A 9,407-nucleotide genomic window follows, 5' to 3' on the forward strand; every position below is an offset into this window, starting at 1 on the left:
TCATCATCTGTGCATTGAACATGTCTGTCTGGGCTGCTTATCTCAAGAAATTTAACTAAATTAACACATAAATTTTTTTATCATTTATTAAGTACATGCACAGGCTATGTGCAGATTTTTATGAATCAGATCATTCAGCTGGCAGAACAGATAGAGGTATGGCAGATAGTAGAATATGTTTTAATTTGGAGAAAATACAGCTGCTACATCAAACCAGAAGGCTGAGTAGTTCCACTCCAGCCCATAGCTGCATTCGTTTACTGTTGCATCTCACTTTTGCTGGAGTCATAAGTCCAAACTACTTACGCTCCAAGAACAATCACTGTACAGTACAGCCCAGTGCAGAAGACAGACTTGTCTCATGATGGATTGTCCCCAGGCAAAACCAGCGTGACTCTCCAGGGCCTTTGAGAAGACAAGCTGGGAAAAATAATCCTGCACTACAAATGTGTCCTTCTTCCCCTCTGCAGGCACCAGCCCTGTCCTTGGACCCCTCAGGGTAGAACTGGGCACTCAGGGGGTCCTGGACCAGCATTCATCTCACAGATGCTGCAGCCCAGTTAGCAGGTTAGCCCAGTAGCTGAGGCTGTGTCCCTCCACATCTTTAATTAAGGCAGCTTGGGCTTCCCAAGCAGTGGGGTGTGAAAGCAGCACCTCATAAAAATGTCTCAGTCCCAATAACACTTCTAAATCAGCTTCTCAGGATGCAGCCGTAACAAGCCACATGGAGAAGCCATGGCAGCAAGGATAAGGTTTTACTGGCTCTTAATTATGAGGTTTGGCACAGCTCTCTGCAGCTGATTCTCTGGAGAACAGCAAGCAGGAGCACTCCAGCACTGTGCCACCTCCACCAACTCCAGCAGCAGCTCCCCACAGCTCCCACACCTTCCCACACATGGATTCAGACACTGCAACAAATGCATCCCATCTCTATTTCTCCAAAAACCCACAAACCAACAGTTTCATCTCCTTCCCTTTAGCAGACCTCTGATATTTTTCTGGTGGTGACCCGTGCACAATTAATTGAAGCTTCCTGACACGCCAGCTGCTCCCAGGTTCCTTGTCACAAACCTTTGAGAAAGGTCCCACAGGCCAACAGACCACAGACTAAACACTGCTGAAGTGAACAAGTCCCTAGACAGGGAACCTTGTGATTAAGAGCTCTTTAACCTAGCCGAATCCCTGCCTGCAGGATCAGAGGCAGCAGCTGGAAGGCTTGATATGTTCAGAAAGACACAGTTAATTGTGAGAGCAATTAGCCTGTGCAAGAATTCACCAAGTACGTGACAGATTCTCTGTGCCTGGAAGTGTCTAAATCTCAGTGGAGATCCTTTGGAAAGATAAGATTCTGTTTGACCGGGGTGGATGGGCTTGATACAGGAATAGCCCATTTTATGCAAGAGATGAACAGAATGGTCTTTTGAGCTGGAAAATCTCTAAAATCTATGAAACTGTTAATAAAGAGTGAGACATTTCTAGTGGGTTTGACAGCTAGATGACAAATCTGTGTAAAATTCCGCAGGATCCAAAGAAACTACTCAGCCTCGTTTTCTGCTATCCTGCAAGGGGTTTCCCAGTGGGGGATTTTAGTTTTTCATTTTTTAGCTTTAAAACAATTTTCTGAACTGGAAAACTTCTTCAGCTCCCCCCCTTTTACCTCCCTCTGCTTCCCCATCCTCTTCTCTGTCTCGGAGAGTATGTGCCAAGCTGTGTGTGGGTGAACCCCTGGGAGAGGCAGCAGCAGAGAGCCGTCCCACGTGTGTGATGAGCAAAGAGCAGTGGGCAGAAGGAGAGACCAGACTTTGCACTTTTCCACCCCAGAGAAATCTCAGAGCCTGGGCATAACCCCCCTTGCAGACCCTGGAGAAGCACCACAGCGTGAGGAGCCCCAGAGTCACCGGGCTGCACGCATTGTGCTGCTCACAGAATAGCTTGGTTTATCAGTATTTCCCTAACAGTATTTCCTTTTTAATTCTGCTGTGAAGCTTTTCCTCCCAAATTCAGCAGGGCACAGCAGCTCTCAGTATCTGTTGTTGAGGGCATGCTTTTCATGCTGTCTCGCTGCCTGCTATCTCATGCGCCTCAAATAATGCAAGCAGTCGTGAGGTTTATTACACGATGCAGGTGATTAAGAATTAATAACTGCTTCCAAGACCAATCCTTTCAGCTAAGACTGTTGTGAGTTTGTTATTTCATATGTATATTTTGAAAAAGATGGCAGATATTTGAAAATGCAGAATTACTCCAAATCGTTCATCATCTTCAGTGAACTTCCACACCCACCAAAATATAAAATCCTCAGTTAGGCATGCTGCAACCTCTTTCTTAGCCTTCCTTTGCTGTGTTTGCTTAGTAGGGAAACTCTTCAGGGAAGCCTGACTTACAAGTCTGTACAGCACCAAGATAACAGGCAAAAAGCATAACAGGAATGAGAATAGTAACACCTTATTTGCTTGCAAGAAGATTGCACTTATGTGAGGTTGCATCTATTCCTTAGCAAGATTGGGGAGGAAAAAAAACCCACCACCATCACAATATGAACAGGTATAACCATAAACATAATAGCGTTAACAATGAGAGTAAACTTCAAGTGTGGCAACACTGATGGGACTGTGCAGGGAAGAATGAGATACAAATAAGGGACAAATATGCCCACCACTGACTAGGCAAAGGAAACCACGGAGCAAAAACTGAGAGGGATTCTTCAGAGGTTAGTGGATGTGCTACAGATCCGCTGGAGGGTCAGAAACTGAGAGGGAGAGGTCTACTTCGTGGATATTTTTTCAGTGGGAAACATCAACTGAAAGTGAAAGAAATGAATGAAAAGGTGACAGGCCTGCCAATAATAATTATTTAAAAAAAAATATTCAGTAGAAGCAGACAGTCTCTGAATTCTGGTGGAACTTCCTGACAGGCATGACAACAGTGCCCTGTACTGTGAAAATCTGCTTTCTTATGAGGCTGTCAGTCCTTCAGAGAGCAAAGAGTTTAATGAAATAGAGGTAGAAAAGATTTCAATATTTCCTGCAATTTCTTGTCATTTAAATATGCTAGGGACTGCATTCTTCTAGAAATCCCAAGTGGAAGAGGTAAAATACAAACACTTGGAGGATTTAACCCAGAAATCCCCAATTTAATTCATATTTATAATATGAAGTTTGTATAAACCTGTGGAAAGCCTGGGAAAAATACATAAGCAGCAGCCACTGCTGAAACTACTGCAAGAGGAGTAATTTTCAGAGGGATCCAAGACTCATTTCTCTTGGATACCCCTTTTGAAGATGACACTCTCCTTCTCACAAAGGGTCTTGCCCTTGTGATCATCCTCCGTGCACGGTTCAATGTACAGCACAGTGGAAACAATTGGAAAGGGGTCCCTGTGACACCGAGTTGGATTTCAAATGTATGCTGCCAAGGATGATGCAGCCTGGCATTTGAGGATCAGCAAGATCTGGAAAGATCTCCAAACAGAGCAGCAGGGTTCACGTCTCTCAGTTGGGTCTCATCCCTCCACTCCCTGGGAGAGCTCTCAGAACCTGCCACTCTCAGTTCCCAACCACCCTCACGCTGCTTCCAACCATCTTAGCATTACTCCAGTGTCTCTGGAGAAAATGACCCTTGCTAGTCCCACTAGCAGGTCGTAGCTGAGCATGTATAGGTGGCTGTGTCAGATCCCCAAGACACACATAAAGAGCAGACACCACAGAGCTGCTGTCTACCTGTCTGCTGCAGAGCAGCACCATCAGCCGGGTCTGAGCCTGCCCCCGCCCCTGTTGCAGTCCTTGGAGCTGCCCACCCTGGCAACTCAACAGCACTGAGGTGATTTACAGATGCCTTTTTTTCCCCAGAGCTGTGCTTTGCATGGGTCCCGGATACAGCAGCATTAAATCAGTTTGCAAAGGCAGACCTGTGCCCAGCAGCGTAAGCAGGACCTGAGAGAGATGGGACAGCAGGAGAAAAGAGCCAGTTAGTGCCTGAGCCTAGACCCTGTGTCCAGATGCCAAAAGCCTCTGCAGCACCCTGCTGACCACTGCAGCTCTGCCCGCCTGAGGACAGCAGCCCCTCTGAGCACTAGGTGTTGCAGGATCAGAATATAAAGATTACAGATTTGTGATAGAAAGGTCCCCATACAGCCAGTCCCAGCAACTCTGGTGCATCTATCTGGATGGAGCTGGAACCCCAGGATCCATCCCTAGAAGGGCTCATCCCTTCACTCGCCTTTCTGCAAAATTACTTTCTCTGATCTCTGCACTGCTGAACAATGTGCCTTCTATGGATATTACCCTCTGCCAGCTGTAACACCAGATGTTTGATAATGTAGGGAACATGCCATCCAGCCAGGGAAAGGCTGTGTCACACTATAACACCTACACTTCTCTCCTTCTCCATTATGACATCCTAATGTAGTGCAAGAGTTGAACCCTGTAGGTTTTGCCTCTGTTTCTAACACCAAGGGAAAAGTCCTTAGTGCACTTTCTTGGGAGAGAACATACGGTTTTCCAGCAGCTGGAACTATTTACATCAAAACATGGCTGCAGCAAGAGAGTCCTGTCCTAGGGCAGCTTCCCCACAGACCCCAGACCAAGCCCACCTCACTGGTGACCCAGCTAAGGCTGCAGCAGTGAAAGGCTGGTATCCTACTCCAAAGCTCCTGTTGTTCCATCTGCTCTACCAGTTCAGGGTGTCTGCTTGCCTCCTCAAGACCTCTCCCACCTGCTTTGCGCCCTGAGATCTGTTCAGCATGTCTGTGACTACAGAATGGGTTTTCACAGTACACAACCACAGAAGTGGCAGCTGTGGATACAGCCTCTGCACCCACAGCTGCTGCAGAGGCTGCTCCTCCACTGCAGAGCAAACGTGGGGGTGGGACTCACCTCCCCTAACATCAGGTGCCCACACACAGGTGACTTTGGAGAAGCCAGTCACTATGGCTCCTTTTGCACCTAAAAGGGACCCAGGCCATACTGACAGTGCAGGGGAATAGTTTTCCACATTCACTGTGTGTAGATCCTCCTGCTTTAGGAGGGGATTTTTCCTGCCCTCATCTCTGACAGTATCAACCTGATCTCTATGCAGCTGCCACTAGACAGAAGCTGCTGTTAGATGGATCCATTCAGCCCAGCTGTTCCAGGTCCACAGTAGAGTTTTGGATTATTTCTACAGAGGATGCAGAGCAAAAATTAATCAGCACAACAGTACTCCAAAACACCTTTGCATCCCATCAGCTTTGGAAGCACACAGATTATGTGCTACCCCAAGGCACTGCACTGCTTTGCTCTTCCTGGCCCAGCCCTTGCCAGTGTTGTTTCTCCTGAGCACCCCGCTGGCACGGTCCCAACCCAGCCAGGACTGCAGGCAGCCTTGCAGCGAGCAGTCCCCCAGAGCATGCTGATCCCCAGTGCCAGCAGGAATCACTCTCTGTCCCGCCACGCTCTGTCCCACCACCCAGCATCAAAGTCTGACTTTTAATTAGCCTCTTTGATGCACAGCCTGAGCCCGTACACATTCAGTATGATCATGTAGCCAAATTAGTTATGATCAAAGCCCATCTTGTCCCACTGAAGGAAATGACACTCAGAGACATCCCTGTGTTCACATGATCAAATGCTTCAGAGACACCCATCATTCGAATGAACGCATTTGCTCAGTGAGGGAGGGGTGCTGCTCCCCAAAGGCTGAGTTCCAGCAGCTGAAGCCAGTCCTGCATGTGCAGAATCACATCATCATGGCTCAGGATGGGAAAGGCCACGAGAAATGCCAAGGGAGGGAGGAGGATCTGCTCAGGAAGGGAGCTGTAAGGGCAGGAGAGCAGGCCAGCAATGAGCCTGCTATAGCAAAGATGATGGAGAAGGGGATGGAAAATGTGGGAGTGAGCAGGCAGTCCACAGGGGACATCTGGGCACATCAATTGAAACACAGCTTCACTGGCCATTGAAATCACCCCCTAACACTTCCACGTGTGTCTTGAGGCATCTCATGGAGCAGCCCAAGGTGAGAGAGAGTTGGGAGAGGACCTCCTGCCATAAGAAGACTCTCCAGCACTGCAGATCACTCCGAGGTTTCCTTGACTTTCTCCTGGTGCCTTCTCTGTGCAGATACTCACCACCCAGAGGGTTGATCTGTCACTCCCCATCTCTTCTCCCTCCCTAACACTCTGCAGATGGCAAATGATGAAGCTGCCAGGCAGAAGCTTGTCTTGCCTACTAGCAAAGCCGGCAGTGCTGTCCCCTGAAAACCTTGCCTTCCTTCTGCAGATGTGTTTTGTCAGTGCACTGACACAAAGCAGCATGGCAAGAATTTATCTTCCTTATTCTATGGGATCTGTTCCTGCCCCAAGGAAGAGCAGACAGGACAGATGAATGCCAAGACACAGCAGTACAGGGGTGAGGAAACCACAGGCCCACACAGCTCCTGGAGAGGCTATCATGCTCAGACTGCATCTAAGATACTGGTTTGTCTCTTGTCAACTCACTGTCCCCTCTTGCCACTTGCTTTCCTGGCCCTGGCAGCCTCTGTGAGATGCTCAGGGCCCAGACATGCATTTTCCAGGTCCTAAGAGATACAAACACCCTGGCTCTTCCCTGGAAAAGCTGAGCTAGTCAAACAAACCCTGGCCATGCTTCTGGCTTTGCCCACAAAGAAACTAGCTGACATTCCCCAGAGCTGCTTTCAGGCAGAAAAGCTGTCTTTTTGTTTTTCCTCTCTTCTACTTCTATCTTCTTCTCTTGGTTCTTATCTGGTACTGAGCACAACCAAGTCTGCAGAAGGGGCTAGGCTGCAGGTGGTACGCTTTAACACAGCCTTACTGATTCAGAGTGACCAAGCATCTGAGAGGAATCCTCCCACATCAGCAGCAGCTAGTAGTCTTGGTGACTACTAGCACCACAGAAGTTGAAATCACACAGGACGCTACCATCAGATTCGATTTCTCATCATTCTTTGTACAGCTCAAGCCCTGAAGCCACAGCAACAGGCAACTGTGCCCACCACTCCCAGCCAAATCGAGGATGAGGTTTGATTAAGCAGAAGCAAAGGCAGATGCTGTACTATCTCCTTCTGTCCTGGCAGGAGCACAGTACCCTGCTTCAAGGCAGCAAGAGATTTGGGATCCTTTAGGTTGCTCTGGTGGCAGTTACCTCCAGCTCAACTGGTCCCTGCTGCCTCAGTGATGGAGCACTGCAAGGTTTGTAGGGTAGTTTCCTCTCAACAACCCAAGGCTTAACAAATCTTCCTGTTCAGCTTTTTGCTCCTATTTGGAATGTGTATTTCCTTCCCCCAAGCTGGACTATCACCAAAAGAAAAATAACAGGTTCCTCTAGAGCTCTTTAATGAGGTTCCTGGTCTTAGAGAGATTTTCTTTCTCCAGAGAAGGCTAGAGAAAATCTTGGTGAAGACTGTGTCCCTCCATCTATTACTGTTCCACATCTGTCTGTCTGCTCCCCCTCTCATCCATTAGCTGTGAGTAGCTTGCAGGGAAAACATGCCTGAAAGCTCATGTGTGCTCCTGACTTGTAGCTGGAAGACACCTGTAAATCAGAGCTTTGCACAGCAGATTGTCCTAGTCCTCCTTCTCTTGCAAGAGCAGGAGAGGGGTGATAGAGGTCAGGCCTTTAAAGCCAGATGACAGTAAATCCACATGGTGCTTACTCCATTGTCGGAAGATTCATGGCTTTGTTCTCCAAAGGTCATCTTTGTCTGTTCTGGTCAATTAAGAATAATCTATCGCTTCTCCCTCTGCACCCTCCCTGGCCGTATGCTCCTTGTCAGCAGGAGACCATTGGTCAGATAAAAGTTGGGACTGCTCAGTGTCCCAGAGATATGCAGTGAGAAGAGCAGGAGGAGGCAGATAGCTCTTCATCTCATGGTGGGGTCCCAGGGATCCTGCTTCTCTGAAAAGCTGAGGAGTGGCAGGCAGGGAAAGTCTCCAGTGTGATATAACATCTAGGAACAATTTGCAGAATGGGGACAGGAGAGGGTCCTTCTGTCTACACCACAAAACAACCCAAATACAACTTCTGTCACAGCACTGCTCCCACAGATCTCACGGGGATCCCGCTAGCACCCAGGTCCCTTTGCTCTCTCCATCACTCTCATATGACCACAACTCCTTCAACTTTGAGCGTTGCATCACTGCCAGAAATACCTCCTGCTGCCTCACCTTCCCTGTCCTGCCTGGACCCCTGGTGCCACTCTGTTGTCTTCTCTGCTCATGGCCCCTAGAGCCTTCCTCAGAGGAAGGACTACTCCTTCTTTTCCCTAGTCTCCCTCTGCATCTTTTTTTTTTTTTTTTTTTTTTTTTTTTTTTTTTTTTTTTTTGAGTATTTCACCCTTTGCAGGCACTAGACCACATGCAATTCCCTCCTTTGAATGCTGGACCTGGAGGAGCTCAGGGCAGGCTGAGAGGAAGCTGGGTCTTGGGGAAGGCAGGAAGCAAAGAAGGGATGTTGGGAAGGGGAGACACAGGCACAGGGAGAGGTCCCAGCAGGTCTGTGAGAGCTCCAGACACCTGACAGACCCTGATAACACACTGAGTATACTAAAACCTGGATTCAGGAACAAACTTTGAGGTCTGAGCTTGAAACCTTTGACCTAAATTATTTTCTAATGGTTGCTCACTTGGTGGCATCTCTAAGCATGGTCAAGGAACTGGTCTGTGTAATTTGCAGAAGGAGTCAGTGGGCCTTGGGATCCCACATCATTTATGCCACCAAAACCAGTAGCAGAGCCAGGACTACAACCCTGATCTGCTGACCCACAGCTGGGACCAGAGTCTAAGAGTGCCATGCTTTGGGTTCTGGCATTGCAAAATATACCATGAAACAGCACACCCTGATAATTAGGTTCATATTCAATTTATGAGAGTTTTCTTAAAAAAACAGCCACAGGTGATGTGGGCAGTTTTTCATCCTGGGATGGAAGCAAGCCAGTGTAGGGACAGTGGTAATGACATCTCTGCTGGAATCACTGGCAGCAGGTGGAGGGATGAAGCCATGGGAGAGGTGATCGCCTCAGCCATGCTCCAGGAGCTTGTGCAGCTGGTTTGGTCGGTCCTCTTGGGCCCAGCAGGGCAGGAATTGGGGCACCTTCTCCCTCTAAATTTTCTCTATGGGATGAGGAGGTGGAAGTGTTTCTACCTTCTCTAACCCAGTCTTTTTGTCTGCTCTGTAAACTCAATTTGTTTGTCTGCTTTGGTTTTGAGCAGCCCTCAAGTCTGTGTTTTGGAGAGAGGGTTTCATCAGGGAAAAGAAAGGTACAAAGACGGGTTAATGAGAACAATTATTCAGTGACAGCTGCTGCCACTCACCTCCTAACAAGTGTAGGGCACAGCCTTGCAAAAACAAGGCTTTCTCTGATGACTGTGTTCAAGGGAATTAACTTAGGAAACTTTGCTTAAGACCTGCAGTGAT

This window comes from Tyto alba, unplaced genomic scaffold (genome assembly GCF_018691265.1).
Source record: "Tyto alba isolate M040663 unplaced genomic scaffold, T.alba_DEE_v4.0 Super-Scaffold_5, whole genome shotgun sequence".
Taxonomy (NCBI): domain Eukaryota; kingdom Metazoa; phylum Chordata; class Aves; order Strigiformes; family Tytonidae; genus Tyto; species Tyto alba.